This window comes from Spermophilus citellus, assembly GCF_964194105.1.
Source record: "Spermophilus citellus genome assembly, chromosome: 12".
Lineage (NCBI taxonomy): Eukaryota > Metazoa > Chordata > Mammalia > Rodentia > Sciuridae > Spermophilus > Spermophilus citellus.
Window position 1 is genome coordinate 72,378,554 of NC_138198.1, and position 15,456 is coordinate 72,394,009.

Consider the following 15,456-nt stretch of genomic DNA (forward strand, 5'->3'; position numbering starts at 1 on the left):
ATGTGGCCTCTGTATGAAAGGGAAATCTGTGTATTACTGTCTCTTGTGAATAAAACTGGTTGTGAGTAAATTGGACCATTCATGTAGTTTCACAGGTTCTGGCTGTGAATAGATTTTAAAGAACTATCTCAGAACAAAACAGAGGGATAAAAGAGCGAGGACAGTGTTTAAAATGTCATCTTCCTTATGTGGATGCTAACACTCAAGGGGCAGGGAGAATAGAAGTTCAGTGGATTAGACAAAGGGAAATGGAGGGAAGGGAAGGGGACAGGAATGACAGTGGGATGATTCTACCTTAACTTTCCTTGTGTACGTATGTGATCTCAACAACACAGTGATCTCAACATCACCTACAACCACAAGGTTGCGATCCTAATTGGAATCAGACGTACTCCATGTATATCTGTCAAAATACACTCTATTATCATGTATAACTAAAAAGAACACATAAAATAAAAATGGCATTTCCTATTAATCCTTATCATCTATTTAGTTGACTTCTTAGAATGAGATGATTGTGTGTTTTTTTTTTAAATGAAGATGACTCATGAACAAATTTTACCTCTCCACACCAATCACTGTAGGTTATGGCTATCCTTCTGTCTGGCCATCTGAGGCCATCGGTAGCATTATGCTTGCAGCATATACTAGACAAGAGAGGCTAGCTTTCTGATCTGAGCATGGTGGTCTGAATATGCAGCATACAGCCTTGAATGAATGTTAGAATAAAAATATTCATTTTTTGCCTCTCCCTGAACCAACAACAGTGATGTTTGAGAATTCTGATCTGTAGCCCAGTCTGCATGAAAGGGAGGCCACCATGGTCTGGTAAAAAGGGCATTAGGCATGACCTTCTCCATTAAGGGCAGATAAGTAGCCCTACAAATGGATTGCATTTGCTGTTCCATAGTTGCCTAAAATGTATTTGCTCATTAACACCTGACAGGTTGATACCACTGAAGAGGGCCACTGACCATTAAGTATCATTCAAATTAATTCTGCAGAAAGTGACTTCTCTAATGGTACTTTTTTTTCAAAGAATAATCTCCCTTATGGAGACACTCAACTAAGGGAAGCCTAGTGAGAGGCCATACATAGATTTGGGGGTTTCAAATCTAGCTGACTGTTTAGTTATATTAATCTACAAGTCCTTGGTTTTGAAAATTCAAAAGGAGTTTAATTTTTATTTTCATGCTACCTGTGAAAACATGAATTTTTAACCAAGACAAGCAGCTCAGAATTTTTTTTTGTGTATTTTACAATTGAATTTTCATTTGTATTTATAAAAACACTAATTTCAAATTATCATCAAATTTATTAAGTCAAGTGTTATGATGCCTATTTTAGAACACTTTGAAAGCCATGAGAATGAATTTCAAAGAACTAACAATGGGTTCCTCTAAAGGCACTCATTAATTTAGTTCAGGTCCAGAAAGTGCCTGGGACTGAACTCAGAAGTCCCTGTTCAGTCCCAGGTTCAAGCACTTGAGCCTGAGCCAGGTGTGCGCTTTCTAAGATCCTGGCAACTCCTTCGTGGGGCCTGCCATGTGCTGGGGCACACTGGGAAGCCTACGGGAGAGCTTGCACTTGGCCAGCAAAGTCCCTTTGGCAGGAGCCATTATTGACTTCATGGCACAGGGGAAGAAAGACATTTGGAGGCTAAGCAGATCATCTAGCACAGAAGTCACATGCTAAGTCTTCGGAAATGATTTGCATATACAAACAACAACAGCTGTTTCACTTGAAAGTTAAATTAGCCAGGCCAAGGACCACTGAGTTTCTCTTAATAAGTGAAGGTGCAGAAATATAACTGTTCTGATGCTTGCACAGGAGGTATGAGTGACTTAATTATATATTATCTATGAGATGAATAATGAGCAATAAACACTAACAATTAATGGATCCCTGGTGGAAAAAATGACCACCACTCTTATTCAGATGCAAACAGACTGGGAGTGTGCAATAGAATTTCATTTGTGTTTGGGATGTTACTGGCAATGTGCCAAGGGCTTAACACATAGTCCGTTATGGTAGAATAGACAGTTCCATCAATATTAATATTCAAAACCATTCTTAAACACTGTTAGTTCCATGACATGATGCTGTACAAAGGACCAGGAATTTCAAGAAACAGAAATTCTGCAAGACCTCCTCCTTTTATGGAGACCATGCAAGAAACAAGTAAGATGAAAGCTGGGACCAAAGAAAGCAGGTAGCAAAGAAATTGTAGGATAGGTATCTGGGAAAGACAAAGCCAAGTCAGAGAACATTATACCCAGGAACATATTATATCATCATGGACCTAATGCTTTCCATTTCAGACCCCAAGTACTATGCCCAAAGTTAGCTGGAACACAGAAAAAAGAAACTTGGAGAGTATACGGATTTCTCAGACAACTTAAAGTTGTACCTGTAAAATCAGTGTTGTAAAAACAAAAAACACAACAATGAAAACCAAAAGCAAACATTTCTTTTATACATCTCACTGGCTGTATATTTCAAATTACAGAATCGTTACCTATATAGACACTCATTTCCCAGTAGCTGACAAAGTCCCACAAGGCAAGTACTCCAACTGACTTATTCACTCTCTATGTCAATGCCTAGCAAGGTGTCTAGCAGATAGGAAAAACACATCTGATAAACTGCGGGCATGCACCATCCAGGAATGGACTATGTTCCTAAACATCATGGTCATTTCCCAGTCCTCATTTACTTGAACCATCAGTTGCATGAATACTAAGGATCCCCTTAAAATACTTCCTTCACTTGCTTCCAGGACAGGACTCTGCTGGTTTTCCTCCATCCTTCCTCCCTGGCCACTTGTATTCTATTTTGCTGGAAGATTCTTCCTTTCCCCTTGATGTTGGAATGTCTAGTTCTTGGGTTTTCCTTTGTCTACCCTCACTCTCCTGGTCATCTGATCCTCTCTCATGGTCTTCAATATCATCCGCATCCTGATGAATTCTATATTCTTATTTCTAAACCAGATCTTTTCCTTGAAATCTGGATGTGGATCAGTTACCTGATGAACACTCCATGTCGATGTCTAATGTATATTACATCTTAACGTGTAAAATTGAACTCATTTCTTCTCTAAGACCTACCCAAACCTGCTCCACCCACAGACTTCTGAGAAAATAGCAATCCCATCTCATACAGGAATTCCTGACCCCTTTCTACCTCCCACACCCTTGGCCAATCTGCCAGCAAATCCCATGGGCTCAGCCCTCAATATAGACCCAGGATCCCATTTCTCCCTGTCCACTCCCTTTGGATTACTTCCACAGTCATCTAGCAGGTCTCCTTGCTCCGGCTCCTACCCACCTACAGTTTGTTCTCCTCTCTGCAGTCAGACCTCTGCTCAGATCCATCAAATCACTCACATCTTGCACACTGAAAGCCAAAGGTCTTGCCATCATTTCTATTACTTGGCCCCATGGCCTCTCGCTTCATTTCCTCCTTATTCCCCAGTAGCCCCACACACCACTCCATCAACACCTGCTGCTCGTTTTTCTTCAGATTTGTTAGGTAAGCTCTATAACAAGCCTTTTGCTCAGACTGATTTTCCCAGATATCTACATGGATCCATCCCTCATCTTCTTTGCTCCAATGTCACCTTCACACTGACTGCAGTTCACCTCCAAGCCTAACACTCCTACGTCTCCTAATGGCTTTAGTTTCCCCCACAGTACACATTAACTTCTAATATACCACAGAATTAACTGGTTTTACTTATTGTCATTTCTTCTAAATAGACTTCAGCCCCATTAGAATGTTATTACTATTAGTGTTGTTGTTATTATTATTTTGGGGTGCTTTACCACTGAGCCACATTCCCAGCCCTTCTTGTTTTTATTCTTTTATATTTAGACACAGGGTCTCACTAAGTTTCTTAGGTCCTTGCTAAGTTGCTGAGACTGGCTTTAAATTTGTGATCAGCCTCCTGAACCACTAGGATTACAGGTGTGCACCACCATGTCCACAGGTTATACTTGTTGTTGTTTTTGCTTTTGTGGTACTGGGGATTGAACCCAGGAGCACTCTACCACTGAGCTACACACCCAGTCCTTTTTATTTTTTTTTTATTTTGAGACAGGGTCTTGCAAAGCTGATGAAGCTGGCCTTGAACTTGTGATCCTCCAGACATAGCCTCCTGAATAACTGGGATTATAGATATGCACTACAGTGGTGTGAGCTGATAAATATAATCAATAAGAGTGTAAGTTATAGGTTATAGAAATTACTAAAAATATAGATTATAGATATAAGATTTTGATAAGACAATCATAAAGCAAGAACTGTCATAGACAGGCCTGAGACTCCATTTTGCTGCCTTCTGTAGAAAAAACTATTACAAGAGCTGTTGCTGAGAAACTGAAATGAAAGCTGTTGTCTTATAAAAAAAAAATTGTCTTTCTGTACTTTGTACCCCAAAAATTGTACCCTACTTAGGATGCAGCGAGGGTCATTGGGTTTGAATGCCTTTGTGGGTCTACATGACTTTGAAGTTGATTTTCACCCTGCTGACCCCTGCCCAAATTCAGGATGCGACTGTCTATCACCTGCTTGAACCCAGGACTGCGGTCAACTGAACTGCAAAGCTAATGCTTAAAAAAGCTTCTGTTTATCGCTTGCTTGCTGAATGGAAAATTCCAGTCCTGCCTACAGCCCACAGGTCCCACTTATTATTGTTTTAATTTTTGTGATTGGCTAGCTTACATGATGATAAGCAAGCCTTATATTCTCTTTGGGTGGACCAGGAAGCTGCTTTCCTCCCACAGAGCTTGAGTCTCTGCAGTGGATGGTAGTCCCTGACCAGGTAATAAAGCTCTCTTTTGAATTGAAATTTGACCTTGGAGTGCTTTCTAGAGGGACTCCCCATAACAGCACCACCTCTTTCAGCTGGTTTAAATGAGGTCATACACACGCACCACCTCATTGAGCTGGTTGTTTTTAATCTGAATTGTTCACAGCTATAGCTCTAGTGCCTATTAAGTAACCAACCATCACAGGTGCTCAATGAGATTTGAATGACCAAGTGAATAAAGAGGTCCTTGAGTAATTACTCTCCTCTCTGTCAAAATAAAATTAACAGTCATTCATCAGACATTTTAATTATTTATAGTCTTGCTCATATTATTTCCTTGAGCTAGAAGGTTTTCTCTCCTGTATCTCTACCCACCCACTGTTTCAAGCTCAATCCAAGTGACCTCTTCTAGATGCCTACTCTGATCCTATAGACTCCTTCAGTCAATGACTCATCAAACACTTAAGTGTTCAATATATTTCAGGCATATTCCAGGCAACTAGGACAATGTGCTCTATGCTCGAGGACCCAAGAGAGACCACAGGAGCTGGGACTAGAAGGTGAACAGTGTTCACTGGATGCCCCAGGGGAAGGTATGTTATAGTTAGTTGACCTGGTGGTGAGGGGAACTGGAGAAGACATTTCATTTTTCAGCTTCTACATTATGAAGCTGTGGAGAAAAGAGTGACAAGTTTTGGACATCTCTTTTTACTCCCATGAACAGAGTAATAAGTGCAATTAAGCTTATGAAGAAATCCTGATTTTAAAATAATCAAAACTGGAGTGGGTATTATTTTGGCCACTATCAAAATGCTGTAAGGTTGTTTGATGAATGAGATATGAATTACTCTTTTAATAATGACCCTCAAGCTCCACCCACAAATCTATAACTGAAAATGTCAAACTATAACTAAAATGTCAACCTTTTCCAATTAGCAAAAAAAAAATAACATTCATATATTATTTTTAGAAAACAACTAGAGATTATGGTGCTAGTTACTTTTAGTAGCACCCAAGTCCTATTCAATCCCAGAATATACAAGAATCCATATGAAGGTTAAGCATCCCTTACCTGGAATGTTGGGACTAGAAGTGTTTCCAATTTTGGCATATTTATGTATACATAATGAGATATCTGGGGAGGATAGAAGTCTAAACATGAAATTCATTTGATTCCTATATACGTAATACATATAGCCTGAAGGTATTTTATTCAGTATTTCAAACACTTTTTTTTTTTACATGAAGCGGAGTTCATGCATCACAATTGAAGGGGCCAGGAGAGTCTTTTATTCCCTTTGGGGATACTGAACAAATTGGGTGCTGTGTGCCTGAGTTTTGGCTATTACTTGTCACATGAAGTAAATATGAAATTTTCAACCTGTGGAGTTGTATAAGTGCCAAAAAGATAGCAGATTTTGGAATGTTTTGGATTTGAGGATTAGGGTTTCTGAGCTTGAATATGATGGGTAAAACCTGTCCCTGATGGACTTAAAAATAAGGTGATGGCTATGCACAGAATACATCTTTGGAATCACAAAGAAGCTGAAATCTGTTTAGTGTAGACTTGGGAATCCCAACCTTCCCTTGATTTTTTCAGGCTACTTTTGATTTCACTCATTTCAACTGAAAACAGGCTGTCTCCTAAAGAATTCATCCTAATGCAAAACATTAAGTTAACATAATGCAAAATGAACAAAGAAGCCATCTTCAATAATTAAACAGCCTACATATTTAATGACACATCTTGCTTGCATTGGAAGTCCTGGCGAACAGCTGCAGACTACTTTGAGGCAACTTTAAAAGTGCACTGATCATAAGAGATTGCAAATCACTGCATTAGGAAATAGAGAGATGTGTTTCATTAATATGCAAACAAATTTTTTAAAAATGTCAAATAATTACAAGTTGTTGATTAAAAAAATTAATAAAAGGAAAAAAATTCTTAGTCTACATAAGCATCAGACAGTACACAGAACTCCAGAGAAATTCACCAAGGAACAGGCTGACTTGAGAAAAGGAGTGACTGTGTAGTAACTGTGAAGTTCTATGGGGTATGGGGCAACATTAATACATTTGTTTTTAGTTTCTGTCTGATGTGTGTCTGCCCATCTCATAGCAGACACGAAATCTAGTATGTGTTAGGATGGCTGAGTTCACTGAGAGTTTCAAAATACATACATTGATATAATTTCCATTGATATAGTCTGAGTTCATGTTGTTGTAGGGGCAAACGAGGGAAGGCACCAAAGATAGCAGGAAACAGTTTTATTTGGCTGCAGCCAGGTTCAGAGGGCACAGCTTTTGCTATAATCAGTTAATCCCCTGAACCCCGAGTTAAGGGAGTTTCAGAATTTTATACCCAGCATGTAAGGGGAGGGGCTTAGAAGTTCACAGTCTGCAGAAGTTCACATAAAAGCAGCTTTTTCTTTCACTGTTCTGGGCAAGTTAACTCTTCAAGGACAACACCTGAGAAGGGGAGAGCTTCTTCTCCCCTTTCTTTCCTCCCCCTGCCAGCTGTTACCATGGAGCCCATTTATAACTTATCTTAAAAATGTTGACGTCTCTGTGAAGCCCAACTCAAGGCCAGAGGCCTTGTTTGCACATTTCTTCAAAGTACTATACTGGATACGTTTGTGAAAAACTAGTAAGGGGGTGTTCAGCACCTGGAGTGCTGGTATCATCTAGGCCAATGGCCAAGTAAACAAGGTGACACAAAAATAGGAAGTTTGTCTACATTGGACTCTTTCTCAGAGACTCTCTTGCTGACAGTCCTAAAATAAGCCATGGAGAAGAGGGCTTTTCTGTGGAGAAAGGGAGTGCCACTTTAATGTCTCCTTCTATTGTCTGTAGTCTCACCCGGGAATGATCATCTGCCAAGGAAAAAGAAAACAACCATTAACCAAAGCAAATGGTTAGGTTTCTCCAAGACTTAGAATATACTTCTATAGCATAGAGATCATCCATGTATATGCTGCCTTCAGGATTGCCACAGTTTGTGTGTGATTTCTATTTTGCAGTACTGGGGATCAAACCCAGTACCTCATACATATTAAGCAAGTGCTCTACCACTGAGCCACTTCCTGGTCACCACAAGTTCAGCAGTTTGTTCTACTGTATACCTTTCTCAATTATATGCTCAATTATGGACTAAAACCTCTTAAACTAGGCCAATAAAAACTTTTCCTCTTCTTAAATAGATTTCTTTCTTTTTTATTTTTTAGGTTTTGTTTTTTTAAATATTTAATTGATTTTATTTTTAAAATACATGACACTGAAATGAATTACAATTCTTATTACACATATAGAGCACACTTTTCATATCTCTGTACATAAAGTATGTTCACTCCAATTCATGTCTTCATACGTGTACTTTGGATAATGATGTATATCTCATTCCATCATCATTGCTAAACCCCTGCCCCCTCCCTTCCCCTCCCACTCCTCTGCCCTATCTAGAGTTCCTCTATTCCTCCCATGCTCCCCCTCACATTATGAGTCAGTCACCTTATATCAGAGAAAACATTTGACATTTGCTTTTTTGGGATTGGCAAAATCCACTTAGCATTATTTTCTCCAACGACATCCATTTATCTGCAAATGCCATGATTTTATTCTCTTTTATTGCTGAGTAATATTCCATTGTATATACATGCTATATTTTTTTAACACAATCATCTACTGAGGGGCATCTAGGTTGGTTCCACAGTTTAGCTATTGTGAATTGTGCTGCTATAAACATTGATGTGGCCGTGTCCATGTAGTGTGCTGTTTTTAAGCATACTTAAAGTATAGACCGAGGACCCAAAAACCTCCACCAAAAAACTTCTAGAACTAGTAAATGAATTCAGCAAAGTAGCAGGATATAAAATCAACACCCATAAGTCAAAGGCATTTCTGTATATCAGTGACAAGTCCTCAGAAAGGGAAATGAGGAAAACTACCCTATTTACAATAGCCTCAAAAAAAAAAAATACTTGGGAATCAACTTAATGAAAGAGGTGAAAGATCTATATAATGAAAACTAAAGAACCCTAATGAAAGAAATCAAAGAAGGCCTTAGAAGATGGAAAGATCTACCTTGCTCTTGGATAGGCAGAATTAATATTATCAAAATGACCATACTACCAAAAGCACTTTACAGATTTAATGCAATTCTGATTAAAATCCCAATGGCATCCTCATAGAAATAGAAAAGGCAATCATGAAATTCATCTGGAAAAATAAGAAACCCAGAATAGCTAAAGCAATCCTTAGCAGGAAGAGTGAAGTAGGTGGATCACTATACCAGACCTTAAACTATACTACAGAGCAATAGTAACAAAAACAGCGTGGCATTGGCACCAAAATAGACTGGTAGACCAATTGTACAAAACAGAGGACACAGAGACTAACCTACAAAATTACAATTATCTTATATTAGACAAAGGCACCAAAAACATGCATTGGAGAAAAGATAGCCTCTTCTACAAATGGTGCTGGGAAAACAGGAAATCCATATGCAACAAATGAAATTAAACCCCTATCTATCACCATGCACAAAACTCAACTCAAAGTGGACCAAGGACCTAGGAATTAAACCAGAGACTCTGCATCTAATAGAAGAGAAAGTAGGCCCTAATATTCATCATGTGGGATTAGGCCCCAACTTCCATAATAAGATTCCTATAGCACAAGAATTAAAATCAAGAATCAAAAATGGGATGGAATCAAACTAAAAAGTTTCTTCTCAACAAAAGAAACAATCTGTGAGGTGAATAGAGAGCCTACATATTGGGAGCAAATTTTTACTCCTCACACATCAGATAGAGCACTAATCTCTGGGGTATATAAAGTACTCAAAAAGCTAAGCACAGAAAAAACAAATAACACAATCAATAAATGGGCCAAGGACATGAAAATACACTTCTCAGAAGAGAATATACAATTAACAAATATAAGAAAAAAAGTTCATCATCTCCAGCAATTAGAGAAATGCAAATCAAAACTCCTCTAAGATTTCATCTCACTCCAGTCAGAAAGGCAGCTATTATGAAGACAAACAACAATAAGTGTTGGTGAAGATGTGGGGAAAAAGGCCCACTCATACATTGTAGGTTGGACTGCAAAATTGGTGCAGCCAATATGTAAAACAGTTTGGAGATTCCTTGGAAAACTGTGAATGGATCCACCATTTGACTCAGTTAAGTAAATTTATTTCATGCATTTTGTTACAGGACTGAAAAACTGATTAGCAGAAAGACAAAGAAATATCACACACCTTCTAAATTTCCTACTTTGCTATTGATCAACTTATTTAGAGAAAGGATAGCAGAATCTGCCTGAAATTGAGCTATTTCTTTTTTTTCTTTAATTTTTATTGTTGGTTGTTCAAAAAATTACATAGTTCTTGACATATCATATTTCACACTTTGATTCAAGTGGGTTATGAACTCCCATTTTTACCCCGTATACAGATTGCAGCATCACATCGGTTACATATCCACTGTTTTACATATTGCTATACTAGTGTCTATTGTATTCTGCTGCCTTTCCTGTCCTCTACTATCCCCCATCCCCTCCCCTCCCATCTTCTCTCTCTACCCTATCTACTGTAATTCATTTCTCCCCCTTGTTTTTTTCCCCTTTCCCCTCACTACCTCTTGTATGTAATTTTGTATAACCATGAGGGTCTCCTTCCATTTCCATGCAATTTCCCTACTCTTTCCTTTTCCCTCCCACATCTCACCCCTGTTTAATGTTAATCTTCTTCTCATGCTCTTCCTCCCAACTCTGTTCTTAGTTACTCTCCTTATATCAAAGAAAACATTTGGCATTTGTTTTTTAGGGATTGGCTAACTTCACTTAGCATAATCTGCTCCAATGCCATCCATTTCCCTGCAAATTCTATGATTTTGTCATTTTTTAATGCAGAGTAATACTCCATTGTGTATAAATGCCACATTTTTAAAAATCCATTTGTCTATTGAAGGGCATCTAGGTTGGTTCCACAGACTTGCTATTGTGACTTGTGCTGCTATGAACATCGATGTAGCAGTGTCCCTGTAGCATGCTCTTTTTAGGTCTTTAGGGAATAGACCCAGAAGGGGAATAGCTGGGTCAAATGGTGGTTCCATTCCCAGCTTTCCAAGAAATCTCCATACTGCTTTCCAAATTGGCTGCACCAATTTGCAGTCCCACCAGCAATATACAAGTGTACCCTTTTCCCCACATCCTCGCCAGCACTTGTTGTTGTTTGACTTCAGAATGGCTGCCAATCTTACTGGAGTGTGATGGTATCTTATGGTGGTTTTGATTTGCATTTCTCTGACTGCTAGAGATGGTGAGCATTTTTTCATGTACCTGTTGATTGATTGTATGTCCTCCTCTGAGAAGCGTCTGTTCATGTCCTTGGCCCATTTGTTGATTGGGTTATTTGTTTTCTTATTGTTGAATTTTTTGAGTTCTTTGTATACTCTGGATATTAGGGCTCTATCTGAAGTGTGAGGAGTGAAGATTTGTTCCCAGGATGTAGGCTCCCTATTTACCTCTCTTATTGTTTCTTTTGCTGAGAAAAAACTTTTTAGTTTGAGTAAGTCCCATTTGTTGATTCTAATTATTAACTCTTGTGCTGTGGGTGTCCTATTGAGGAATTTGGAGCCTGACCCCACAGTATGTAGATCGTAGCCAACTTTTTCTTGTATCAGACGCCGTGTCTCTGATTTGATATCAAGCTCCTTGATCCATTTTGAGTTAACTTTTTTGCATGGTGAGAGAAAGGGATTCAATTTCATTTTGTTGCATATGGATTTCCAGTTTTCCCAGCACCATTTGTTGAAGATGCTATCCTTCCTCCATTTCATGCTTTTAGCCCCTTTATCAAATATAAGATAGTTGTAGTTTTGTGGATTGGTTTCTGTGTCCTCTATTCTATACCATTGGTCCACCCACCTGTTTTGGTACCAGTACCATGCTGTTTTTGTTACTATTGCTCTGTAGTACAGTTTGAGGTCTGGTATCCATATACCACCTGATTCATACTTCCTGCTTAGAGTTGTTTTTGCTATTCTGGGTCTTTTACTTTTCCATATGAATTTCATGATTGCTTTATCTATTTCTACAAGAAATGCCATTGGGATTTTGATTGGCATTGCATTAAACCTATAGAGAACTTTTGGTAATATCACCATTTTGATGATGTTAGTTCTGCCTATCCATGAACAGGGTATATTTTTCTATCTTCTAAGATCTTCTTCTACTTCTCTGTTTAGGGTTCTGTAATTTTCATTGTATAAGTCTTTCACTCTTTTGTTAGGTTGATTCCCAAGTATTTTTTTTTTTTTGAGGATATTGTGAATGGAGTGGTTGTCCTTATTTCCATTTCAGAGGATTTGTTGCTGATATACAGGAATGCCTTTGATTTATGCATGTTGATTTTATATCCTGCCACTTTGCTTAATTTATTTATTAGCTCTAATAGTTTCTTTGTAGACCCTTTTGGATCTGCTAGGTATAGAATCATGTCATCTGCAAATAGTGATAATTTAAATTCTTCTTTTCCAATTTTTATGCCTTTAATTTCTTTCGTCTGTCTAATTGCTCTGGCCAGTGTTTCGAGAACCATGTTGAACAGAAGTGGTGAGAGAGGGCATCCCTGTCTTGTTCCAGATTTGAGAGGGAATGCCTTCATTTTTTTCTCCATTCAGAATGATGCTAGCCTGAGGCTTAGCATAGTTTGCTTTTACAGTATTGAGGTGTGTTCCTGTTATCCCTAGTTTTTCTAGAGTTTTGAACATAAAGGGATGCTGTACTTTGTCGAATGCTTTTTCTGCATCTATCGAGATGATCATATGGTTCTTATCTTTAAGTCTATTGATGTGGTGAATAACATTTATTGATTTCCGTATATTGAACCATCCTTGCATCCCAGGGATGAATCCTACTTGATCATGGTGCACATTTTTTTTATATGTTTTTGTATCTGATTCGCCAGAATTTTATTGAGGATTTTTGCATCTAGGTTCATTAGAGATATTGGTCTGTAGTTTTCTTTCTTTGAAGTGTCTTTATCTGGTTTAGGAATCAGGGTGATGTTGGCCTCGTAGAATGAATTTGGAAATTCTCCCTCTTTTTCTATTTCCTGAAATAGCTTGAAAAGTATTGGTATTATTTCCTCTTTAAAGGTTTTGTAAAACTCTGCTGTATACCCATCCGGTCCTGGCCTTTTCTTAGTTGATAGTCTTTTGATGGTTTCTTCTATTTCTTCAATTGATATTGGTCTGTTTAGGTTGTCTATATCCTCCTGACTCAATCTGGGAAGATCATATGACTTAAGAAATTTATTGATGCCTTCACTATCTTCTATTTTATTGGAGTATAAGGATTCAAAATAATTTCTGATTATCTTCTGTATTTCTGAAGTGTCAGTTGTGATATTGCCTTTTTCATCCCATATGCTAGTAATTTGAGTTCTCTCTCTTCTTCTCTTTGTTAGCATAGCTAAGGGTCTGTCGATTTTATTTATTTTTTCAAAGAACCAACTTTTAGTTTTGTCAAATTTTTCAATTGTTTCTTTTGCTTCAATTTCATTAATTTCAGCTCTGATTTTAATTATTTCTTGCCTTCTACTTATTTTGCTGTTGTTTTGCTCTTCTTTTTCTAGGATTTTGAGATGAAGTGTGAGATCATTTATTTGTTGGTTTTTTCTTTTTTTAAGGAATGAACTCCAAGCAATGAATTTTCCTCTTAGAACTGCTTTCACTGTGTCCCATAGATTCCGATATGTTGTGTCTGTGTTTTCATTTATCTCTAAGAATTTTTTAATTTCCTCCTTGATGTCTTCTATAACCCATTGATCATTCAGTACCCTATTTTTCATTCTCCAAGTGATGCATGATTTTTCCTTCCTTCTTTTATTGTTGATTTTCAGTTTCATTCCATTATGATCAGATAAGATGCATGGTATTATCTCTACTCCTTTATACTGGCTAAGAGTTGCCCTGTGACATAATATATGATCTATTTTTGAGAAGGATCCATGTGCTGCTGAGAAAAAAGGGTAACTGCTTGATGTTGGGTGGTATATTCTATATATGTCAATTAAGTCTAGGTTATTAATTGTGTTATTGAGTTCTATAGTTTCCTCTTTCAACTTTTGTTTGGAAGATCTCTCCAGTGGTGAGAGAGGTGTGTTGAAGTCTTCCATGATTACTATATGGTGATCTATTAGACTCTTAAACTTGAGAAGAGTTTGTTTGATGAACATAGCTGCACCATTGTTTGGGGCATATATATTTATCATTGTTATGTCTTGTTGGTGTATGGTTCCATTGAGCAGTACGTAGTGTCACTCTTTATCCCTTTTGATTAACTTTGGCTTGAAATCTATTTTATTTGATATGAGTATGGACACTTCTGCTTGTTTCCAAAGTCCATATGAGTGATATGATTTTTCCCAACCTTTCACCTTCAGTCTATCTATGTCTTTTCCTATCAAATGCGTCTCCTGTAGGCAGCATATTGTTGGGTCTTGTTTTGTGATCCATTCTACTAGCCTGTGTCTCTTAATTGGTGAGTTTAAGCCATTAACATTTAGGGTTATTATTGAGATATGGGTTGTTCTTCCAGCCATATTTGTTTATTTATGTTACTTAACATGGTTTGTTTTTCCTCTTTGATTATTTTCCCCTCTTTACTGTACTACCTCCCACTGTTGGTTTTCTTTTTTATTCTTTTTTTTAATTTTATTTTATTATTTTTTTAAGACCTTGAATTTTTTTTATTGGTTGTTCACAACATTACAAAGCTCTTGACATATCATATTTCATACATAAGATTGAAGTGGGTTATGAACCCCCAATTTTACCCCAAATGCAGATTGCAGAATCACGTTGGTTACACATCCACAATTTTACATAATGCCCTATTAGTAATTGTTGTATTCTGCTACCTTTCCTATCCCCTACTATCCCCCCTCCCCTCGCCTCCCATCTTCTCTCTCTACCCCATCTACTGTAATTCATTTCTCTCCTTGTTTATTTTCCCATTCCCCTCACAACCTCTTATATGTAATTTTGTATAGCAATGAGGGTCTCCCTTCATTTCCATGCAATTTCCCTTTTCTCTCCCTTTCCCTCCCATCTCATGTCTCTGTTTAATGTTACTCTTTTCTTCCTACTCTTCCTCCCTGCTCTGTTCATAGTTGCTCTCATTATATCAGAGAAGACATTTGGTATTTTTTTTTAGGGATTGGCTAGCTTCACTAAGCATAATCTGCTCTAGTGCCATCCATTTCCCTGAAAATTCTATGATTTTGTCATTTTTTATTGCTGCATAGTACTCCATTGTGTATAGATGCCACATTTTTTTATCCATTCATCTATTGAAGGGCATCTAGGTTGGTTCCACAGTCTAGCTATTGTGAATTGTGCTGCTATGAACATCGATGTGGCAGTGTCCCTGTAGCATGCTCTTTTAAGGTCTTCAGGGAATAGTCCGAGAAGGGCAATAGCAGGGTCAAATGGTGGTTCCATTCCCATATTTCCCAGGAATCTCCAAACTGCTTTCCAAATTGGTCACACCAATTTGCAGTCCCACCAGCAATGTACAAGTGTACCCTTTTCTCCACATCCTCGCCAGCACTTGTTATTGTTTGACTTCATAGTGGC

The 15,456-nt window shown here is 37.9% G+C and overlaps 1 protein-coding gene across 4 annotated transcripts in view; it reads right to left on the minus strand.

The window, feature by feature from the left end:
* Positions 1-6,433: 6,433 nt before the first annotated feature.
* LOC308631582 (receptor-type tyrosine-protein phosphatase mu-like) overlaps positions 6,434-15,456 on the minus strand; it is a 102,349-nt gene continuing 93,326 nt past the window's right edge. For all 4 annotated transcript variants that reach the window (XR_014018260.1, XR_014018261.1, XR_014018262.1 and 1 more), the window contains one exon: positions 6,434-7,683. The gene's annotated coding sequence lies outside the window, so the exon portion shown is untranslated. The remainder of the gene's footprint in view (positions 7,684-15,456) is intronic.